The 24,915-nt window shown below is 40.3% G+C and overlaps 1 pseudogene; it reads right to left on the reverse strand.

Moving 5' to 3' along the window:
* Window positions 1-24,915, reverse strand: part of LOC132659081 (testis-specific Y-encoded protein 1-like) — a 370,693-nt pseudogene that overhangs the window by 28,357 nt on the left and 317,421 nt on the right.

The following is a 24,915-nucleotide window of genomic DNA, read 5'->3' on the forward strand; positions in this document are numbered from 1 at the left end:
AGTGAAAGATTTTTGGAGAACACCGCATTGAGCTTGAAACGACATGGGTCAATATAGTGGAGACCGCGTGCATTTCCCCAATTAGAAACCGCTTGAGCTAACTCATACTACTGAATAGACTTCTGCTACCTGTTAATAAGTGTTCTTGCCTGACCATTTCTTCACTTAAATTGTATCTATTGTCTTCCTTCTTGGAGAAACAAATTCCATCAGGATGCTTCTATTAGAAATCTAGTGTAATACAAGTGGTGGAGGAATTAAAGAGAACGGTTATATATCTGTCAAAAGACTTGGACAAACTTTCTTAGGTTTGGAAGACAGGAACCTCTTGAGGTTAATTACAGGTCCCTCTCTTTGAAATATTTAGGTCCACTAAGCTAGGAACTGTTGGTGGCAGGGATAGATCCCCTAGTCTGTGTATTCAGTGTTGGAGTGATAGAGTCAAGTTTAATGTTACTGTAAACAAACAAGCAAAACAATACTTTCTCTTCAGAAAGAAAATGTTTAGATTTTTTTCATAGTGATGGAAAACCTTTTCACCTATTTAAGTATTACTGAATATTCTGGCTAGATACATTTTTTGCTGGAACTTTATGCTAGATACCCTATTTTTGACCCGTGAAACAAATATTGAACATCTGCTTTCAGTTCAGTGAGTTCAGTGGCTCAGTCGTGTCTGACTCTTTGCGACCCCATGAATCGCAGCATGCCAGGCCTCCCTGTCCATCTGCTTTAGCCATGGAGAATAGTCACTGGGTATCCACTTGAATGGAGAAGTAAAAATCTACTGCGGTTGTCTATCATCAGTGTATGCTCTGGAAAAATCAGGATACGAAAATGAGATTGTGCTTTTGTGTGATTTGGAGTTGTGTCTTCCTAGTCAGTTAAGATAATTAAGAAGGTTAATGATTCCAGATTCTTGCCTAGGAAAACACTAACATCACTGTTACCAGATCTATATTTTGTGGTTAACAGGATTCTTTTACCACTATATATGTTTCACTCATTTATTTTCCACTTTAAGAAATTTATGTGTACTGGCTCTGACCCTACAGCTTCAGAATAGTCCTCTTTAAACTGTATGGAAGACCATTTTCCAGGCTATGTTCCTTGCGTTTTTTTGAAAAAAGAAAAAAAAAATTTTTCTAATTTTAGTATATAGTGTTTATTGGGTAGTTTCATCAATATGGTATAATTTTATTCAAAGAAAAAAATTGTTTTTCACTTCAAATATGAAACTTTGTACTGAAAAATTTCTCCTACTTAATCATGACATATGATCAGTGAGTCCACATAATAAGGAACGACAATTGGTACTTTTTAGCAGAAACTAGGGCTTCCCTGGTAGGTCACCTGCTTAAGAATCTGACGCAATTCAGGAGACCCGTTTGAGTTCTGGTTTGAGAGGGTTTTCTGGAGAGGCAATAGACCACTCTTACTCTAGTATTCTTTAGGCTTCCTTGGTGGTTCAGATGGTTAAAAATCCATCTGCTATGAGATATCCACTGAAAGAGTGGCCTGACAACCCATTGCAGTATTCTTGCCTGGAGAAACCCCATAGATAGAGGAGCATGACGGGCTATAGTCCAGAGGGTCACAAAGAGTCAGACATGAGTATGAGACTAAGCAGACCAGAAACAGTCAGAGCCGCCCGGCCTCCCCCGCCTCGCTCTGGGGTGGGTGGACGGACGGACGCCGAGGGCGCGCGTCGGCAGTCCCCGGTGTGGCGGCACGGGCCGGGAGGGGTGGAGGAGGGAGAAAGGAGGGGGGCCCGCCGCCCTCCTCCTCCCGCCGCACCACCCCGCCCCTCCCCCTCGTGCCTCCCGCGCGGTGGCGGCGGCGCGCCGCGACCCTCGCGGACCCGAGGGCGCGTCGCGCGGTCGGGCATCCTCGCCGCGGGCGGGACCGGGGCGGTCGGGTCTCCCGGCCCGGTGAGCGCCCTTCACGACTCCCCCCCGCCTCCCGGCTTCCTCACCTCACGGGGGGCGGTCTCCGTCCCGGCTCGCGCCTCTTCCCCCCGCCCCCACCGGCACGCCCGGCTCCTCGTCGTCGTGCTCGCTTCCCCCTACCTGGTTGATCCTGCCAGTAGCATATGCTTGTCTCAAAGATTAAGCCATGCATGTCTAAGTACGCACGGCGGGTACAGTGAAACTGCGAATGGCTCATTAAATCAGTTATGGTTCCTTTGGTCGCTCGCTCCTCTCCTACTTGGATAACTGTGGTAATTCTAGAGCTAATACATGCCGATGGGGGCTGACCCCCTTCACGGGGGGGATGCGTGCATTTATCAGATCAAAACCAACCCGGTCAGCCTCCTCCCGGCCCCAGCCGGGAAACCAAAATAGATTAAAAAGAAAAGATGATTGAAAAGCTTGAGATTTGGAGGTCTCCCTTAGAAAGAGTATTTTAACCCCGAAAAAAAAAAAAAAAAAAAAAAACAACGTTTCTTTACTGCTCTCTTTTCCCTATAAAATCAGAGGAGAAATGGAGTGACTTTTCCCTTGTTAGAGGCTAGTTGTTGTAGTAGAAAATATTAAATGATTAAATAAATGATTTAAACCTACTGAAATGCTGCTTTCAATAAATAAATAAATAAATAAAATCTAATTCAAGATGGATACCAAAGCAAGAATATACCTGAAATCAGTTGCTGTTTTAAGACATGGATTCAAAAGAGAACTAAATTAATGTAGATAATGATTGGCTAAATTCTCTGGCAATATATTATAAAAATTCTCAGTCAATATTGTAAAGGATTTTTACACACAATAAAATAAAAATGCCTTTTACTTATGCATAGTTTTAATAATCAAAAGTTCTGACTACTTTTCAGACATTCCACACAAAGCTCATTTAAACAAACTATCTACTTTATCTGCCAAAACAACATGGTGGTGGTGGTCATGATGAGTTGCTAAGTCATTTCCTTCTCTTTTTCATCTCCATCGACTATAGATGACCAGGCTCCTCTGCCCATGGAATTTCCCAGGAAAAAATACTGAGGTTGGTTTTCATTCTCTCTTCCAGAAAATCTATCTTCCCAACTCAGGGATTTCTCAACCCTGGGTCATCTACACTGGGAGGTGGATTTTTACCACTGAGGCAGCAGGTGAATCCCCCAAAGCAACACAATATCTACTTAAGAAGTACTTCTTGGCTCTCATATGTATTGTATCCAACTTCTAGCCTGTATAGTCTGTGTTTGTTCAGAACTACCCTAGTGATCCAACGATTAATAGTCAGCTTCCCGATGATCCCTGTCTGGGAAGATCCCACATGCTGAAGTGTAACTAAGCTCATGGGCCACAACTCAGGAGCTCATGTACCAAAACTAGAGCCAGTGTTCTCCAACAAAATAAATGTCGCAATGGGAAGGCTATGCACTATATTGAAGTGCGCCATACCACTTGCCTCAGCTAGAGAAAGCCCTTGAACATCCATGGCTACTGGGCCCCGCCAAAATAAATGCAATTTTAAAAATAATAAAATAAATAAGACCTTGAAAAAAGCAGTGACTTAGTTTAACATAGAAGTGTAGTTACATATATGTAGCAACAAGCACATATACTTTGCATGTTGAAAGCGCAAAAATACTTATTTTTAAAAATATGATAGAACAATACTGATTGGAACAAATATATCACAGAATAAAAATATTCTGTGCAAGAGTTAACCAGGATGAGAGGTAAGGACATCCCAACCAGCAGAGTTCAAATTTGTGGTGTGAATGCGTAAAAGCCTGTGAAACATCATGTTGCTCAAATAATTCGAGTATACATACATCTACTTAAGCTGTTAGCTCTCTCTTCTGCACCTTTATATTTCATTCTGAAGCCATTTGGATTTTCTAAAAGAATGTGTAGATTTGTTTTGTTTGTTTTAGTTTCTGAGGAGACTTCTCATTCTGCCCACACACTAGGAAACTTTTAAATATTTTCCATTAATATAATTCAAGTTTCATCTACTCTAACCGTTCATACCATAAACCCCATATTGATTTCTTTTAGCAGGCTCTAGTGATGTTCTTCAAGCTGTTTTTTGCCATTCTTTAATTTGGGTATAATCCTCACTGATTTGAATAGCAAATTGACGCTTTTCTAATGTGCTTTTAGAGTGTGGTGAGCTGTTCTGTTTCAGGGTTTTGGTTGGAAAACCCTGCATTGTTGTTAGGGCTAAAGTATCTTCAGATACCGAAGGAAAGACTACAAATACAAATATTCCAAACAAATTTAAGTACAGTAATTAACATTTTCTAAAGTATTAAAGAGTTCCTCATCAAAATATTTCATTCCCATGGAAAAATACCCCTAGCTCCTTAAGTACATCATGATTTTATTAAGGGAGACTGTGAGAACTGACATGTCTCTGTGCATCATGACTTCATCAACACACCTCTCTGAGGTGAAAAAACAAATTAGAATTCACATACTTCAGGAAAGCCTTATTTAAATATGGAAAAACTTGTATCAATAGCAGTAAAAGTAGATTGATATTTTTTCTCTATTTTTCTCTGAGCATCTTCTCGAAAGTTGTGTCTTCACTTCTTATTGAAATGTATTATTCTGCTGTTGTTCAGTTGCTCAGTCATAGTAACTCTCTGCAACATGCTAAGGAATGTAATGTTCCTTATTATGAAGCATGCCAGGCCTCACTGTCCATCACTGACTCGGAGAGTTTGCTCAAACTCATGTGCATCAAATTAGTTGTACAGTCTGACCATCTCATCCTCTGCTAGGCTCTTCTCCCTCTGCCCTCAAGCTTTCCCAGCATCAGGCCTTTTCCTATACTCAGTTCTTTGCATCGGGGCCAAAGTATCAGAATTTCAGCTTGAGCAAAAGAACTTCCAATGAATATTCAGGGCTGATTTCCTTTAGGATTAACTGCTTTGATCTCCTTGCAGTCCAAGGAACTCTGAAGAGTCTTCTCCAACACCACACTTCAAAATCATCAATTATTCCATGCGCAGCTTCCTGTATAGTCCAACTCTCCTGTCCATACATGAGTAATGGAAACTCCATAGGTATGACCTGATAGACCATTAATTGCAAAGTAATGCCTCTGCTTTTGCATATGCTCTTTAGATGGTTACAGCTTTTCTTCCAATGACCTAGCACCTTTTAATTCCATGGCTGCAGTCACCATCTGCAGTGATTTTGGAGCCCGAGAAAATAAAGTCTATCACTGTTTCCATTTTTCCCCATGATTTCCCTATTTGATGGGAAGTGACGGGGCCAGATGCCATGATCTTCATTTTTTTCAATATCAAATTTTAAGCTAGGTTTTTCACTGTCTTCTTTCTTCCCATCAATATGCTCTTTAGTTATTCTCCACTTTCTGTCATATATGTGGCGTCACCTGCATATCTGAGGTTATTGATATTTCTCCAGGCAATCTTGATTCTAGTTTGGGCTTCATCCAGCCTGGCATTTCACATGATGTGCTGAATATAAGTTAAATAAGCCACATGACAATATACAGCCTCGATGTACTCCTTTCCCAATTTGAAACTAGCACATTGTTCTAGGTCCAGTTCTAAGTGTTACTTCTTGACATGCCTATAGGTTTCTCAGGAGGCCGCTAAAGAGTTCTGGTATTTGCATCTTTTCAAGAATTTTCCATAGTTTGTTGTCATTCACACAGTCAAAACCTTTGGGATTGTCCAAATCAGATGTAGATGTTTTTCTTGAACTCCTCTGCTTTTTCGCTGATCCAATGGATGCTGCCAATTTGATCTCTGGTTTCTCTGACTTTTCTAAATCCAGCTTTAACATCTGGAAGTTCTCAGTTCATGTACTGCTGGAGCCTAGCTCGGAGAACTTAGAACATGACTTTGCTTACATGTGAGATGTGTGCAATTGTGTGTTAGTTTGAACATTCTTTGGCATAGCCTTTCTTTAGGATTGGAGTTTACACTAACCTTTCCCAGTTCCATGGCCAATGCTGAGCTTTTCAAACTTGCTGGCATATTGAGTGCAGGATTTTAATGGCATGATCTGGTAGAACTTGAAATTCCACAACTGGAAACACATCACCTCTAGTAACTTTGTTCATAGTTATGTACTAAGGGCTACTTGATTTCACATTCCAGGATGTCTGGTTCTGGGTGAGTAAAGACACCATCACAGTTATCTGTATCATTAGGGTCTCCTTCTTCTCCTTCTCCTTCTTCTCCTTCTCCTTCTCCTTCTCCTTCTCCTTCTCCTTCTCCTTCTCCTTCTTCTTCTTCTTCTTCGTCTTCGTCTTCGTCTTCGTCTTCTACTTCTTCTACTTCTTCTTCTTTTCTTCTTCTTCTTTCTTTCTTCTTTTCTTCTTCTTCTTTTCTTCGTCTCCTTCATCTCCTTCTTCATCGTCGTCTTCGTCGTCGTCGTCGTCTTCTTCTTCATCGTTGTCTTCTTCTTCCTTTATTCGTCTTCTTCGTCTTCTTCTTCTTTTCTTCTTCTTCTTTCTTCTTCTTTCTTTCTTCTTCTTCTTCTTTTCTTCTTCCTTCCTTCTTCTTTTCTTCTTTTTTCCTTCTTCTTTTCTTCTCCTCCTCCTCCTCCTCCTTCTTCTTCTTTCCTTCTTCTTCTTTCTTTCTTCTTTTCTTCTTCTTCTTCTTCTTTTCTTCGTCTCCTTCATCTTCTTCTTCATCGTCGTCTTCGTCGTCGTCGTCGTCTTCTTCTTCATCGTTGTCTTCTTCTTCCTTTATTCGTCTTCTTCGTCTTTTCTTCTTCTTCTTTCTTCTTCTTTCTTTCTTCTTCTTCTTCTTTTCTTCTTCTTCCTTCCTTCTTCTTTTCTTCTTTCTTCCTTCTTCTTTTCTTCTCCTCCTCCTCCTCCTTCTTCTTCTTTCCTTCTTCTTCTTTCTTTCTTCTTCTTTTCTTCTTCTCCTTCTCCTTCTTCCCCTCCTCCTCCCCCTCCTCCTCCCCCTCCTCCTTCTTCATCTTTCTTCTTCTTCTTCTTTCTTCTTTCTTCTTTAGTTCAGTTCTTTTGTATATTCTTGCCACTGCTTCTTAATATATCTGCTTGTATTAGGTCCATATAGTTTCTCTCCTTCATTGTGCCCATCTTTGCATGAAATGTTCCCTTGGTATCTGTAACATTCTTGAGGTGATCTCTGTTTTTTGTCATCCTATTGTTTTTCTCTTTTTCTGTGCATTGATCACTGAGGAAGGCTTTCTTATCTCCCCTTGCTATTCTTAAGAAAATTACATTCAAATGGATTATCTTCCCTTTTCTCCTATGCCTTTAGCTTCTCTTCTTTTCTAAGCTATTTGTAAGGCCTCCTCAGACAAACCGTTTGCCGTTTTGCATTTATTTTTCTTGGGTATGCTTTTGTTCATTGTCTCATGCAGAGTGTCATGACCCTTGGTCCATAGTTCTCCAGGTAGTCTGTCTATAAGATCTAATCCCTCAAATCTATTTGTCACATCCACTGTGTAATCATAAGGGATTGATTTTGGTCAACCAAAATGGTCTAGTGGTTTCCATACTTTCCTCAATTTAAGTCTGAAGTTTGCTTTAAGGCATTTCTGACCTGAGCCATGTCACTGCTCAGTCTTGTTTTTTTTTTTTTTTTTTTTCCGACTGTATGGAGCTTCTCCATCTTCAGCTGCAAAGAACATAATCAATCTGATTTCAGCATTGATCATCTCTAGAGTCATCTCTTGTGTTATTGGAAGAGGGTGATTTCTATAAATGGTGAGTTCTCTTAGGGAATTCTGTTAGCCTTTGCCGTACTTCATATGTACTCCAAGGTCAAACTTGCCTGTTATCCCAGGTATCTCTTGACTTCCTACTTTCTCTAGTAGGCAATGGATGTGGGCAGTATAAGCCCTCATTCCTCTGCCTTTTCTAAATCCATCGTATATATTTGGAAGTTCTTGGTTCACATACTTTGAAGCCTAGCACAAAGTATTTTGAACATTTTATTGCTTATTATGTGAAATGAGCACAATTGTGCAGTACGTTGAATAATTTTCGACATTGTCCTTTGATGTGGGGATCAGTACGTTGTCATGTATACACTAGAGCTTGCTCAGTAGTGGCATAATGTGTATTCCGTAGTGCAAACTCAGAAGTTGGACCATGTATGCCGTATAATGTTGACTTAGTAGAGGTAGGATGACACTTCCAGAATGCAAGCAGTAGTTGTGTTAAGCCTGCTGTAGAACACCGGTTCAGTAATGGTAAGATGTGTGTTCTAGAATACAGTATCAATAGTATTGTCACATTTCCTCCAGAGTTTAGCCACTGCAGAAGTGGCCTGTGTGATTAGAAATGGGTCTTAGTAATGGTGAGATGCATGCTCTACTGCTCATTCTCAGTAGTGGAGAGATATGTTCTCTAGAGTGCAAGCTAGTAGTTACAAGACACTTGGCATGATGACCTGTAGTACACGAAGAAACAGTGGAAGTTGTCACAGCACTGAAACACTGAATGGTGAAAAACTGCTAGGTGTGTTTGTCCCACAGTAGACAAAGAAGCATTCCAAGAAGGCTTTACCTATGATTTACAGGATGGTGGTAATTACTGAGTGTGTTCCACCTAAAGTAGATGGAGATGCACTTAAGCCATGGTATAAAACTGAACCAGTGGTGGTTATAATCTATTAATCATGCCTGAGCTATTTGGATGCAGAAACACTTAAAAAATTCACAGCACTGAAGCACTGGAATTCGATAAATTGTTGGATGCATCTTCCAAGAATGGATGATAAAGCACTTGAATTTTTTCACATGGCTGAAAGACTGGATGTTGATGAATACTGGGTGTATTTGACCTGGGGTAGGAAAGGGACTCATTTAACCATATGACAGCCCTAAAACACAGGATGGTGATAAATGTATGAGTGTGTATGAACTGGTATGTACAGAAACAATTGAGACATATCACAGAACTCAACAGTTGATGGTGAACAACTTCTAGGTGTATTTGAACCAGAGTATATGAAACAAGACTTGAAGAATGTAACAGAACTGAAACAACTGATGGTGATAAACTATTGCATGCGTTCAGCATGGCGAACAAGAAGAAGGACTTGAAACATGTCAAAGCACTGAAACACCAATGGTCATAAGCTACTGGGTATGTTTCAGCTCAAGTGGATTAGAGAAACATTTGAAGCATGTCACACAACTGAAACATTGCATGCTTATGAACGACTGCATGTACTTGATATGGAGTGAATGAAGAAAGCACTTGAAGCATGTGACATCACTGAAACATTGATTGGGAATACTGACTATGTTTGAGCTGGGATGGACACAGAGGCTCCAGAATCATTTCATAGTACTGAACACTAGCACTAGATGGGAAAAAAAAACACACACAAAAAAAACTACTGAGTTTGTTTGACACAGGAATGGATGAAGAAGCAGTTGACATTATGTCACGGCAGTGAAACAAGATGGTTATGAATGGTGAGTATATTGACGTTAGTGGGACCAAGATCATTTATTCTTATCAAGTCCTGAAACACTGGAGGATGGTGAACTACTGGCTGTGTATGCCTCAGTGTGCACAAACAACATTTCAAATCATGTCACAGCATTGAAACGCTGATATGGAAACGAAAGACTGACTGTCTAGATCTAGGGTAGATGATGAAGCTTTTTCAGCATGTCACTTTATGTATACACTAGATGGCAACAAACCACGGAGTTTGGTTTATGGGTGAGAATAAAGAAGCCATTGGGTCATGCTCCAAAACTAAAACCCCGGCTGTTTAAAACTACTAGAAATTTTGCACCAGGATTAATGTAGAAGCATTTGAAGACTGTCAGTGTACTGAAACAATGAATGGTGACAAATGACTATGTTAACCTGAAGTAGGTGAGGAAGTACTCAAATCCAGGGGCAGCCATGAAGCACTGTGTATTGATAAACTCCTGGATTATTATTATTATTATTATTTTTACTCACTTCATTAAGGAAGAATTGAAATTGGTCATATGTCACCGCACTGGACACTGATTGGTACAAATTATTGGCTATGACTGACCAGAGTGGGAAGAGAGCTTTTGAATTGGGCCACACTCACTGAAGCAAAGAAATAGAGGAAACAATAGAATGGGGAAGACTAGAGATCTCCTCCAAAAATTAGAGATACCAAGCAAACATTTCATGCAAAGATGGGCTCAATAAAGGACAGTAGGGGTATGGGCCTAACAGAAGGAGGAGATATTAAGAAGAGGTAGCAAAAATACACAGAAGAACTGTACATTAAGGATATTCATGACCCAGATAATCATGATGATGTGATCATTCACCTAGAGCCAGACATCCTGGAATGTAAACTCAAGGGGGTCTTAGGAAGCATCACTGCAAAGAAAGCTAGTGGAGGTGATAGAATTCCAGTTGAGCTAATTCAAATCCCAAAAGACAATGCTATGAAAGGGATGCACTCAACATGGCACCAAATGTGGAAAATTCAGCACTGGCCACAGGACTGGAAAAAGGGCAGTTTTCACTCCGATCCCAAAGAAAGGCAATTCCAAAGAATTCTCCAACTTCTACACAGTTGCACTCATCTCATATGCTACTAAATTAATGGTCAAAATTATCCAAGCCATGCTTCAGCAATACATCAACCAGGAACTTCCAGATATTCGAGTTGGTTTTCCAAAAGGCAGAGGAACCAAGATCAAATTGCCATCATCTGATGGATCATTGAAAAACCAGGAGAGAAGATCTACTTCTGTTTTATTGAGACTTTGACGGTATGGATTACAATGAACTTTGGGAAATTCTGAAGGAGATGGGAATATCAGACCACCTGACTTGCCTCTTGATAAACTTGTATGACGGTCAGAAAGCAACAGTTAGAACTGGAAATAGAGCAACAGACTGGTTCCAAAAAGGAAAAGGAATACCTCAAGGCTGTGTAATTGTCACCCTGCTTATTTAACTTCTACACAGACTATGTAACGGGAAACACTGGGCTGGAGGAATCTCAAGGTGTAAACAAGTTGACGGAGAAATATCAATAACCTGAAATATGCAGATGACACCACCCTTATGGCAGAAAGTGAAGACAAACTAGAGCCTCTTGATGAAAGTGAAATGGGAGTGTGAATAAGTTGGCTTATTGCTCAACATTTAAAAAGCTAAGACGCCATCACTTCATGGCAAATAGGTGGGGAAACAGTGGAAACAGAAGATGCCTTTATATTTCTGGGCTCCAAAATAACTGCAGGTGGTGACTGCAGCCATGGAATTAAAAGACGCTTACTCCTTGGAAGGAAACCTATGACCAACCTAGATGATTAGTTATTGATTATTATTGATTATTGTTGATAATCGATTATTATTGATTTATGATTATTAATATTCATATTTAAAAACAAAGACTTTACTTTGTCAAGAAAGGTCCATCTAGTCAAGGCTATGGTTTTTCCAGCAGTCATGTGTGGATGTAAGTGTTGGAATATAAAGAAGCCTGAGCACTGAAGAATTGATGCTTTTGAACTGGGTGTTTAAGAAGACTCTTGAGAGTCCCTTGGACTGCTAAGAGATCCAACCAGTCCATCCTAAAGGAAATCAGTCCTTAGTGTTCATTGGAAGGACTGATGTTGAAGCTGAAACTCCAATAATTTGGCCACCTGATGTGAAGAGCTGGCTCATTTGAAAGCATCTTGTTGCTGGGAACGATTGAGGGCAGGAGGAGAAGGGGACATCAGAGGATGAGATGGATGGATGGTATCACCGGCTCAGTGGACATAGGTTTGGGTTACCCATGGGAGTTATGATGGACAGGGAGGCCTGGCTTGCTGCGGTTCATGGGATAACAAAGAGTTGGACATGAATGAGTGACTGAACTGAACTGATCACCCCTTAAAGTGTGATTTTTTTCTTTCTTTTCCAAGTTTTTTTTTTTTTTTTAATAGTCTTGGGCACATTTGACCTGGGTGAATAGAGAAGCACTTGAAGCATGTCACACAATGAAACGTTGAACGGTCAATAACTACCAGCTGGGCTTGACATTGGATGGGTGGAGAAGCACTGGAGGCATGTCACTGAACTTCCGCACTGTATGGTGATAGCCTAGTGAATGTCTTTAAATGGGGAGAATGAACACACCATTGAAGTGGATCTTGGCATTGGAACAGTAGGTGGTGAATGTTACGGGTGTGTTTGACTTGGGGTAATGAGGAAGACTGGAGGAATGTCACAGAGTAAAACACTGGATGGTGTTAATGTTTGAGTGTGTTTGGCCTGGTGAGGATGGAAACGTCCTGGAATCTGCCATAAAATGGAAACACTAAATGGTGATAAGCTACTGCATGTGCTTCACCTAGAGAGGATGAAGAAGCACATGAATCATGCCACAGGACTGAAACAATGGATGGTGATAATCTACTAGGTGTGTTTTGTCTAGGGCTGTGAAGAAGCACTTGAGGCAAGTCCTCAAACTGAGGCATGGGATGCTGATAAACAATTGGGTATTTCTGAACGGTGGTGTGTGGCAAAATTCTTCAAATATGTTGCAGTACTGAAACATTGGATGTTGCTAAACTACTGGTGTGTGTGACCCAGGATGGACAAGAAGCAACTGATGCATATCAAAAAACTGAAACAGGAGGTGATAAACAACAGGGTGTGTATGACCCAGAGTGCATAGGGAAGTATCTGAACCTTATCACCAACATGAAACACTGGATGGTGACAAACTGTTGAGTGTACTTGATTTAGGGTAGACAAGAAGCACATGATCCATTTCACAGAACTCAAACGTGGATGGGGGCAAGGTATTTGCTATGTTTAACCCAGGAAGAAAAAGAAGCTCTGGAAGCATGCTGTAACCCTGAAACACTGGATCGCGATAAGCTACTTGGTGTGATGCCCTGAGAGAATGAAGAAACCCAGAAGCATGTTGCATAATTGAAACACTGGATAATGACAAACTACTGGGTGTCTTTGACCCCGTGTACACAAAGAAGCACTTGAAGCATGTCGCAGACCTTGAACACTGGATGGTGAAAAACTCCTGGGAGTGTTTGACTGGGTGGATGAAGAAGCTCCTCAAGCATGTCTCTGCACTGAGACACTGGATGATGAGTGTGTTTTATCTTCAAAAAATGAAGCACTTGATCTGTGTAACAGCACTAAAATAGAGTATGGCACTTATACCACTGGGTGATTAGTCCCAGGTGACAAGGAAACACTGGAAAGTGTCACATGTTAATGCACTGAATACTCTATGGTGATAAAGTACTGAGTGTGTTTGATCTGGCATTGAGAAGAAGCAGGTCCCAGTACTGAAACATGGGATTGTGATACAGTACTGGGAGTGTAAGAATTCAAGTTGAAGAAGCTGCACTGGAAGCATGTCACATCCATGAAACAATAAATGTTGCTAAACTACTGAGTGGGAATGAGAGACTGGGAAAGACTAGAGATCTCTTCAGGAAAATAAGAGGTATCAAGGGAGAATTTCATGCACCTATGGGCACAATAAAGGACAGAAAAGGTATGAACCTAAAAGAAGTGGAAGATATTAAGGAGTGGTGAATGCATGGAAGAATACATAGAAGAACTATCCAAAAAGATCCCAGTGACCCAGATAGCCATGATGGTGTGATCACTCACCTACAGCCACACATCTTGGAGTGTGCAATCAAGTGCCTGTGAGCATCACTACCAATAAAGATAGTGGAGGTGATGGAACACCAGTTGAGCTATTTCAAATTCTAAAAGATGATAGTGTTGAAGTGCTGCACTCAGTATGCCAGAAAACTTGGAAAACTCAGCAGTGGCTGCAGGACTGGAAAAGGTCAGTTTTTCATGTGAAATCCAAAGAATGGCAATGCAAAAGAATGTTTGAAGTATCACACAACTCCCTTATTTCACACACTAACTTCTTGGAAAACAATTTATGAACAACTGAGATGGCTGGATGGCTGGATGGCATCACTGACTTGATGGATGTGAGTCTGAGTGAACTAAGGGAGTTGGTGATGGACAGGGAGGCTTGGCTTGTGGCGATTCATGGGGTCGCAAAGAGTCGGACATGACTGAACTGACCTGAACTGAGACAGCATATTAAAAAGCAGAGGTGTTAATGTGCCAACAAAGCTCCACCTAGTTAAGACTATGATTTTTCCAGTAGGCATGTATGGATGTAACAGTTGAATTATGAAGAAAGCTGAGCACCAAAGAATTGATGCTTTGGAACTGTGGTGTTGGAGGAGATTCTTGAGAGTCCATTGGACTGCAAGGAGATCCAACCAGTCCATCCTAAAGATCAATCATGAATATTCATTGGAAGGACTGATGTTAAAGCTGAAACTCCAATACTTTGGCCAACTGATGTGAAGAGCTGACTCATTTGAAAGGACCCTGATGTTTGGGAAGATTGAAAGCAGGAGGAGAAGGGGAGGACAGAGGATGAGACGGTTAGATGGCATCACCGACTCAAAGGACATGAATTTCAGTAAACTGCGGGAGTTGGTGATGGACAGCGAGGCCTGGTTTGCTGTAGCCCATGGCTTCACAAACAGTCAGACACAACTGAGCAACTGAAGTGAATCGAACAAAGGCATGCCCACAATTCTCCAGGCGGGACTTTAACAGCACATTAACCTAGAAGTTGCAAATGTTGAAACTGGATTTAGAAAAGATAGAAACCAGAGGTCAAATTGGCAACATCCATTGGATCATGGAAAAAGCAAGAATATTCTTTAAAAAAAAATCTATTTCTGTTTTATTGACTATGATAAAAATCCACTGTGTGGATCACAACTAACTGCAGAAAATTCTTAAAGACATGGGAATACCAGACTACCTACCTGCCTCCTGAGAGACCTGTGTCCAGGTCAAGAAACAACCAGTGAGAACCAGATACAGAAGAACAGATGGTTTTAAATTGGGAAAAAAAAAAACACTACTATATTTGTCACCCTGTTTATTTAACTTACATGCAGAACACATCTTGGGCTGGAGGAAACACAAGCTGAAATTAAGAGAAAAATAGAAATATCAATAGAAATATCAATAACTTCAGATATGCAGATGATACCACCGATATAGCATAAAGCAAAGAATATCTAAAGAGCCTCTTGATGCAGGTGGAAGAGGAGAGTGAAAAAGCTGGTTTAAGACTCAACATTCAAAAAACAAAGATCATGGCATCTGGGCCTATTATTTCATGGCAAATAGATGGGAAAACAATGGTAACAATGACAGACTTCCGTTTTCTTGGATCCCAAAATCATGGCAGATGATGACTGCTGCTATGAAATTAAACGACACGTGTTTCTTGGAAGAAAAGCAGTGACTAACCTAGACTGCATGTTAAAGAGCAGAGACATTCCTTTGCCAAGAAGGGTCCATATAGTCAGAGCTATATTTGTGTGTGTGTGTGTGTGTGTGTTTAATAAGTCATGTGACAATGTAAGTTAGAACATAAAGGAGGCTGAACATTAAAGAACTGATACTTTTCTTTTTTAAATTAAAAGTTTACTTATTTATTTTTTTTCTTTTTTAATTTTATTTTATTTTTAAAACTTTTAAAATCTTTAATTATTACATACATTCCCAAACATGAACCCCCCTCCCACCTCCCTCCCCATAACATTTCTCTGGGTCATCCCCATGCACCAGCCCCAAGCATGCTGTATCCTGCGTCAGACATAGACTGGCGATTCAATTCTTACATGATAGTATACATGTTAGAATGCCATTCTCCCAAATCATCAAATCCTCTCCCTCTCCCTCTGAGTCCAAAATTCCATTATACACATCTGTGTCTTTTTTTCCTGTCTTGCATACAGGGTTGTCATTGCCATCTTTCTAAATTCCATATATATGTGTTAGTATACTGTATTGGTGTTTTTCTTTCTGGCTTACTTCACTCTGTATAATCGGCTCCAGTTTCATCCATCTCACAGAACTGATTCAAGTGAATTCTTTTCTATGGCTGAGTAATACTCCATTGTGTATATGTACCACAGCTTTCTTATCCATTCATCTGCTGATGGACATCTAGGTTGTTTCCATGTCCTGGCTATTATAAACAGTGCTGCGATGGAAAACCCTAAAGACTCCACCAGAAAATTACTAGAGCTAATCAATGAATACAGTAAAGTTGCAGGATATAAAATCAACACACAGAAATCCCTTGCATTCCTATACACGAATAATGAGAAAGTAGAAAAAAGAAATTAAGGAAACAATTCCATTCACCATTACAATGAAAATAATAAAATACTTAGGAATATATCTACCTAAAGAAACTAAAGACCTATATATGGAAAACTACAAAACACTGATGAAAGAAATCAAAGAGGACACTAATAGATGGAGAAATATACCATGTTCATAGATCAGAAAAATCAATATAGTGAAAATGAGTATACTACCCAAAGTAATTTACAAATTCAATGCAATCCCTATCAAGCTACCAGCCACATTTTTCACAGAACTAGAACAAATAATTTCAAGATTTGTATGGAAATACAAAAAACCTCGAATAGCCAAAGCAATCTTGAGAAAGAAGAATGGAACTGGAGGAATCAACTTGCCTGACTTCAGGCTCTACTACAAAGCCACAGTCATCAAGGAACTGATGCTTTTGAACCACAATCTTGGAGACCACTCTTGTGAGTCCCTTGGGCTGCAAGGAATTCAATCCAGTCAACCCTAAAGGAAATCAATCCTGAAAATTCACTGGAGGGGCTGATGCTGAGGCAGAAGCTCCAATATTATGGCTATCTGATGTGAAGCGCCAACTCATTGGCAAAGACTCTGATGCTGCAAAAGATTGGAGCAGAAGAAGGGGACGATGGAGGACCAGATACTTGGATGGCATCACCGACCCAGTGGATTTGAGTTTGAACAAGCTCCGGGAGATGGTCGAGGGCAAGAAGGCGTGATATACTGCAGTCCATGGGATTATGAAGAGTTGGAGATGACTGAATGACTGAACAACAAATAACAGCCAGCAACAAAAAATCTATGGAGTGCCTTTGGCCGTGAGTAGTTTCAGGAGCTCTTGAAGCATGTCAAAGATCTGAAACCCAAGATAGTGGTAAAACACTGAATGTGTTTGACTTGGAGTTAGTGAAGCAGCCATTAGTATGTGCTACAACATTGAAACAATGAATGTCGGTAACCTAGATGGTGTATTTGTTGTGGAGTAAGTGAAGAACCACTTGAAGTGGGTTTCATGACTGAAATACTATATGTTCATACTTCAAATGGTCTGTGTTTGATCTTGTATAGGGAAGGAAGCACAAGGAGCATGTTACAACACTGAAACTGTATCATGATAAAGCATTGTGTATAATGACCTGTGGTAGTTGAAAAATCAATGAAATGTAATAGCACTGAATCAATGGATGGTGATAAACTAAGAGTGTGCTCAACCTTGGGTGGGAAAAGGATCTTTTGAAACATATACCAGAATTAACACACTGGATTGTGATAAATTATTGCTAGTGTATTTTCTGCAGAGAATGAAGAAGCAGTTGAGCAGGAAACATCACTGAAACACTGAGCAGGAAACATCACTGAAACACTGGATGGTGATAAACTATGGGGTATGTTTGATACATGTTGAATGAAGAGAAACTGAAAGCATGGCACAGAGTAAAACATGGGACCATGGTAAACTTCTGAGTGCATTTTATCTAGGATGGACTAAAGAAGGGCTTGAAACTCATCACAGAACTGAAACAGTAATGGTGATAAGCTACTAACCATATCTTATTTGGAGATGATAAAGAAGTACATGAGGCAAGCCACAGTACTGGAACACTGCATAATGGTAAACGACAGGGAGTGTTTGATTAAATGAGACAAAGGGACACTTCAAGCCTGTACTAGCACAGCATCAACGAATGATGATAATTTACAGGGTGTGTGTTAACCTGGAGGGAATGGAGGAGGCTCAAACCATGTCACAATACAGAAAAAAAAAAAAAAAAGGATGGTATCCATTTTGAGGTAAAATAGACTCACCAGCTTATCACTTCCTGCTTTTCACTGCTGTCACAAGTTCAAGTGCATCTTTATCAAACACACCAGTAGTTTATCACCATCCAGCACTTCCAAGCTGTGACACAAACTGCTGTATCATCCAGACTGGAAAAATACATCCAGTACTTTACTAAAGTCAGTGTTTCAGTGCTATGACATGATTCAAGTGCCTATTCATCCACTTTCTGGGAAAACACAAAATGGATGGATAGCTATCACATTAATTTCTTCTGGAGTGGATTAAAAAACACTTGAAGCATATCTAAACTTAAACACTGAATAGGGATATAATATTGTGTGCATTTAATACCAATAGGAAATAGAGGGGAAAATAGAATAGGAAATAGAAATAGAAATAGGAATCTTGCCAAGAACCTTAGAGACACCAAGGGATATTTTATTCAAATATGGGCAAAATCAAGGACAGAAGTGGTATGAACCTAGCAGAAGCAGAGGATGCGATGAAGAGTTGGCAAGTGTATAAGAGAAGAGCTGTACCAAAGCAAGGTCTTAATCACCTGCTGCTGCTGCTGCTGCTAAGTCGCTTCTCTCGTGTCCAGCTCTTAGCGACCTCAAGGACAGCACACTACCAGGCTCCTCTGTCCATGGGATTTTCAAGGCAAGAATATTGGAGTGAGGTGCCATCGCCTTCTCCACTTAATCGCCTATATAACCATAATGGTGTGATCACTCACATAGAGAAGACAACCTGGGGTGTGAAGTCAAGTGGATCTTTGGAAGAATTACCATAAACAATGCTAGTCGAGATGATAGAACTGAAGCTCAGCTACTTCAAATTGTAAAAGATAATGCTGTTAAAATGCTGCACTCAGTGTGCCAGGAAATTTGGAAAACTCATCAATGGCTGCAGGACAGGAAAAGGTCAGATTCACTGTGATCCCCAAAAGGGGCATTGTGAAGGCATGCTCAAACTACTGCACAGTTGTTCTCATTTCATATGCTGGCAAGGTAATGCTCAAAATGCCTCCATCTAGGTTTCCACAATATGTGAACTGAGAACTTTCAAATGTACCAATTGGATTGCAAAAGGCAGAGGAACCAGAGATCAAATTGCCAATATTCATTGAATCATAGAAAAAGCAGGGAATTCCAGAAAATGATCTACTTCTGCTTCATTCACAATGCTAAAGCCTTTGACTGTGTGGGTCACAGAAACTGTGGAAAATTCTCAAAGAGATGGGTATACTAGACCACTTTACCTGGCTCCTGAGAAACCTATGCAGGTCACGAGGTAACAGAATCAGACAGGAACAATGGAGTTGTTCAGAATTTGTAAAGGAGTATGTCAAGGTTATCTTATTGTCACCCCACTTATTTAACTTACATGCATAGTATATCATGCAAAATGTCAGACTGGATGAAACACAAACTGGAATCAAGATTTCTGGGAGAAATATAAACTCAGACATGCAAATGACAGAAAGCAGACGAGGAGTTGGCTCCTTGCTGAGGTGAAGGTGAAGATTTAAAAAGTTGACTTAAACCTCGACATTCAATAAATTAAGATCATGTCATCCAGTCCCATCTCTTGATAGCAAATAAATCAGGACACAATGGAAACTGTGAAAGATTTTTATTTTCATGAGTTCGAAAATCCCTGTGCATGGTGACTGCACACATGAATTTAAAAGACACTTGTTTCTTGCAGGAAAAGCTATGACAAACCTAGACAGCATATGAAACCAGACACATCCCTTTGCTGGCAAAAGTCAAGATATGGTTTTTCCCATAGCTGTGCATGGATGTGGGATCTGAACTATAAAGAAGGTGGAATGCCAAATAATCGATGTTTTAGAACTGTAGTGCTGGAGAGGACTCGAGTCCTTGAACTGCAAAGAGATCAAAAGAGTCAGTCCGAAAGGAAATCAACACTGACTACTCATTGGAAGGACTGATGCTGAAATTGCAATACTTCCACCTGATGAAAAGAGCTAAATCATTAGAAAAGATGCTAATACTGGGCAAGATTGTAAGCAGGTGGGGATGGGTATGACAGTGAATAAAGTGATTGACTGTAGACATAACTGTCTCAATGGGCACGAATTTGAGCAAATTCCAGGAGACAGTGAAGGACAGGGAAGCCTGGTGTGCTGTAGTTCATGGGGTTTCAAAGAGCAGGACATGACTGTGTGACCGAAAAACATCAATCAGGTAAATAAAGAAGCATCTGAAGTGTGTCACACCACTTAAACACTGGATGCTGGTAAACTACTGTATGTATTTGAAACAGGATAGGTGAGGAAGCACTTGTGCATTAATCAGCACTGAAAGAACTGATGTGTGTATTAACCCAGAGTAGATAAGGAAGCACTGTAGTATGTCACAGCACTGATAGAATGAATGGTGATAAAACACTTGTTGAGTTTCACCTCTGGGGGTCAAACAAACACCTATTATATGCCACAAGTTAAGGCCCTGAAACCTTGGCTAATGACAAAATGCTGGGAATGTTTGATTGATGTGGACTATTAAGCACTTGAAGCATATCACTGTACTGAATATTGGATGATGATACACTAATGAGTATGTTTTACAGGAGAAGATGAAGCACATGAAGCATATTACAGCACTGAAGCACTGAAGGGTGGTAAACTCCAAGGAGTGACGGGCCAGGATTGACAAAGGAGCATACGCAGTGATTCACAGTACTGAGATACAGATGTTGGAAAACTATTGAGTATTTGACACCAGGTGGGCAAAGAAGCATTCGGAGCATGTCCTATGTCAAGGCACTGAGCACTGCATGGTAATAAACTACAGAGTGTGTTTTTCCAGAAAGTGGATGAATAGGCACTTGTCCAGTCTGGATGATACAGCAGTTTGTGTCACAGTTTGGAAGTGCTGGATGGTGATAAACTACTGGTGTGTTTGATAAAGATGCCCTTGAACTTGTGACAGCAGGGTAAAACAGGAAGTGATAAGCTGGTGAGGCTATTTTACCTGCGGTGGAGAAAAACACGGCTGAATCTCCTCTCTGAAGTGTGGATACTGATAAGCTACTTAGTATGTTTGACCTGGGGTGGATGAAGAAACACTGAAAGCATGTCACAGCAGTGAAACACTGGATGGAGATACACAACTGGATGTGTTTGACCCAGAGTGCATGAAGAATAACTCGAGGTGTCACTGCACTGAAACAGTAGATGATGATAATCTATTGGATACGTTCAACCAGTAATCAATGAAGAAGCACATGGAATGGCACTACATTGTGATAAACACCTGCTTGTATTTGACCAGTGTGGATGAAGAAGTTCCTGAAGCATGTCCAATCTTTGCAACCCTGGATGCTGATATGTTCCCATCAAACAATGTGTCTTTTTGATATGGGGTGTAAAAGCAGGCACTTACAGCATGTCACAGGGCCTTTCCTGGTGGTCCAGTGCTTAAGCATCCACCTTGTAGTGTAGGGGATGAAGGTTCAATCCCTGATTGGGAAACTTACATCCCATATGCTACAGAGTAACTAAACCTGCATAGCTGCAAATACTGAAGTTCTCACACTCCAGAGACTTCATGCCATGGTTAGAGTTGGCTTGTCTCAAGGACTATCTTACATGACACAACTAAGACCCAACACAGCCAACTAAATAAATTAAGAAGAATCACGTCACAGGTGATACACTGGTGACAAACTGCTGAGTGTGCTTTACCTGAAGAAAAAGAAGAAACCCTTGAATCATCTCGCTGCACTGAAACATGGGATAGTGATAAGCTACTGGGTATGTTTGACATGGGGTGCATGAAGAAGACTTGTGGGATGTTCCACAGTTAAAACATTGGATGATGATAATCTACTGAGTGTGTTAGACCTGGAGTGGATGAAGCATGTCACAGAGCTGAAACAGGAAGGGTGGTAAACTACTGTGTGTGTTTAACTAGGGGAGGATGAAGAAACACTTAACCTGTCACAGCACTGAATACTAGATATGTTTGTCCTGGAGTGGGTGGAACAAGCACTCGAAACAGGTTACAGGACTGAAATAAACACTGGATGGTGATAAATGACACAGAGTGATGACCAGAGATGAAGCAGCAATGGAAACATGTCATGACAGTGAAACACTAGCTGATGATGATAAACAGTATTATCAGTGGCAAGATGCCTGTTGCAGAGTTCAGGTTCAAGACGCAGCATGTTTGCACTAGAATGCGGGCTTAATAAGTTTGTGATGCCTCCCCTAAAGTGCAAATTCAGCAGTTACCACAGCCTACCCTGGATCGTGATGTCAGAAGGGGTAAAATGAGAGCTGGAGGCTGCAAGCTCAGAATGTGCATGATGTGCACTAGAATGCGGGCTCCTTGGTGGCTGATGCATGCATTAGATTGCAATTTCAGAAGTTGTGACACGGGTATCCTATATCACCCATGAACCTCACACTGGTCTTCTATTTTTCACATATGGTACCGTACACATTTAAATGCACTTTTCTCAAATCATACCACCTTCACCTTCTTCCACCGAGTCAAAGGTCTGTTCCTTAGATCTTTGTCTCTTCTCCTGGCCTGTGTATAGCCCATCTTTCTCAATTCCGCATATATGAGTTAATGTACACCTTTGTCTTTCTCTTTCTTAGTTCCTTCACTCTGGGTAATAGGTTTCATGCTCTTCCAACTCATTAGAACTGACTCAAAAGCACGACTTCTTATAACTGAGTAATATTTCTTATGTATATGTAGCAAAACTTCCTTAACCATTCATCTGCTGATGGACCTCCTGGTCACTTTCACATCCTAGGTATTGCAAACAGTGCTTCAATAAACATTGGAGTACTGTGTTTCTTAGCATTCTAGTTTCCTTGAAGTTCATGCCTAAGAGTGGGATCGCTGGGTCCTACGGCATTTGTCTTTCCAACTTTCTAAGGAGTCTCCATAATGGTTGTACCAGTTTGCATTCCCATCAACAGTGTAAAAAGGTTCCCTTTTCTCCACACCCTCTCCAGCAATTATATTGTAGACATTTTAATGATGGCCAATCTGACCAGTGTGAAATGATACCTCAATATGGTTTTGATTTGCATTTCTCTTATACTGAGTGATGCTGAGCAACATTTCCTGTGTCTCTTAGTAATCTGTGTATCTTGTTTGCAGAGGGCTTTTACCTATGTTTTCATTGGTGGTTTGTTTTACTGAGTAGTATTTGTAGCTGAGTATTGAGATGCATGAGCAGCTTGCATATTTTGGAGATTAATTTTTTGTTAGTTTTTCAGTTGCTATTCAGTTCGGTTCAGTTCAGCTCAGTCGCTCAGCCATGTCCGACCCTTTGTGACGCCATGAATTGCAGCACCCCGGGCCTCCCTGTCCATTACCAACTCCCAGAGTTCACTCAGAGTTGCTATTACTTTCTCCCAATTCTGAAGCTACATATTCACCTTAATTATAGTTTCCTTCATTTTACAAAAACTATAGAGTTTAATTAGGTTCCTTTTTTAAAATTTGTTTTTATTTCCTTTAGGCAATGGGTCATAGAGGATCTTGCTGTGATTTATTTTGTGGTGGTTATACCTATGTTTTACTGTAAGGGTTTTATATTTTCTGGTCTTAAATTTACATCTGTAATCCATTTTCAGTTTATTTGTGAACATGGTGTTAGATAGTGTTCTAGTTTCTACACATAGCTGTCCAGTTTTCCCAGTAACACTTTTTGAAGAAAATGTCTTTTTCTGTTGCACACTTTTGCCTCCATTGTCAAAGATAATGGGTGCATGAATCTATCTTTGGACTGTATATTTTTTCCATTGGCCTATATTTCTGTGTGTGTGCAAGTTTCATACTTCCTTGATATCTTTGTAGTGTAGTCTGAAGTCAGAAAATTTGACTCCTCTAGTTCCATTCTTTCTCAAAACTGCTTTGGCTCTTCGAGGTCTTATGTGTTTCCATGCAAATCGTAAAATAATTTGTTCCCGTTTTTTGAAAAATATTGTTGGTAGTTCGAGAGGTACTGTATTGAATCTATTGATTGTTTTGGGTGGTATGTTCATTTTAACCCTATCAATTAGTCCAATTCAAGAACATGATATGTTTCTCCATCTGTATATGTTTTGATTTCTTTCCCCAGTGCCTTCTTTTATCCTTCTTGGAAAGTGAAATTTGCTCAGTCACGTCTGACTCTTTGCAATCCCATGGACTGTACAGTGTATGGAATTTAGAGTTCTCCAGGCTAGAATACTGGAATGGGTAGCTGTTCCCTTCTCCAGAGGATCTTCCCAACCCAGTGATCAAACACAGGTGTCACACATTGCAGGAGGATTCTTCACCAGCTGGGGCCACAAGGGAAGCCAAGAACACTATAGCCGGTAGCCTATCCCTTCTTCAGGGGGTCTTCCTGACCCAGGAATCACACAGGAGTCTCCTGCATTGCAGGCAGCTTCTTTATCAGTTGAGCTATCAGGGAAGCCCTTTGTCTCTTAATGCAAATTTATTTCCAGTTATTTTATTCCTTTCATTGCAATGCTGAACAGGATTGTTCCTTCACTTCTCTTTCTCTTCTATTTTTCATTGTGAGTGTGTAGGACTATAAGGGTTTCTGTGTATTAATTTTATACCCTGCACATTTGCTGACTGTATTCATTGATCAACTCCAGGAATTTTCTGGTGGCGTCTCTTGGGTTTTCTGTGTAAAGGGTAATATCATGTGCAAATAGACAGGTTATATCTCTTCTTTTCAAATAAGGATTCGTTTTATATCTTTTTCTTCTTTGAAAACTGTGGCTAGAATTCCCAGAACTAGTAGTGACGAGTGTGGGAATATTGTCTTAATGCTGATTTCAAAGGAAAAATTTTCAGCTTTTCATTATTGACAATAATGTTTGCAATGGTTTTGCCATATTTGGCTTTCATTATGTTGAGGTATGTTCCACCTATGACTACTTTGGCAGATATTTTTTTTTTTCTCTTCCTAAAAACTCTGAATTTTGTTGAATTCAAATTTGAATTTTGTGT

The sequence above is a fragment of the Ovis aries genome, chromosome Y (assembly GCF_016772045.2).
Source record: "Ovis aries strain OAR_USU_Benz2616 breed Rambouillet chromosome Y, ARS-UI_Ramb_v3.0, whole genome shotgun sequence".
Taxonomy (NCBI): Eukaryota; Metazoa; Chordata; class Mammalia; order Artiodactyla; family Bovidae; genus Ovis; species Ovis aries.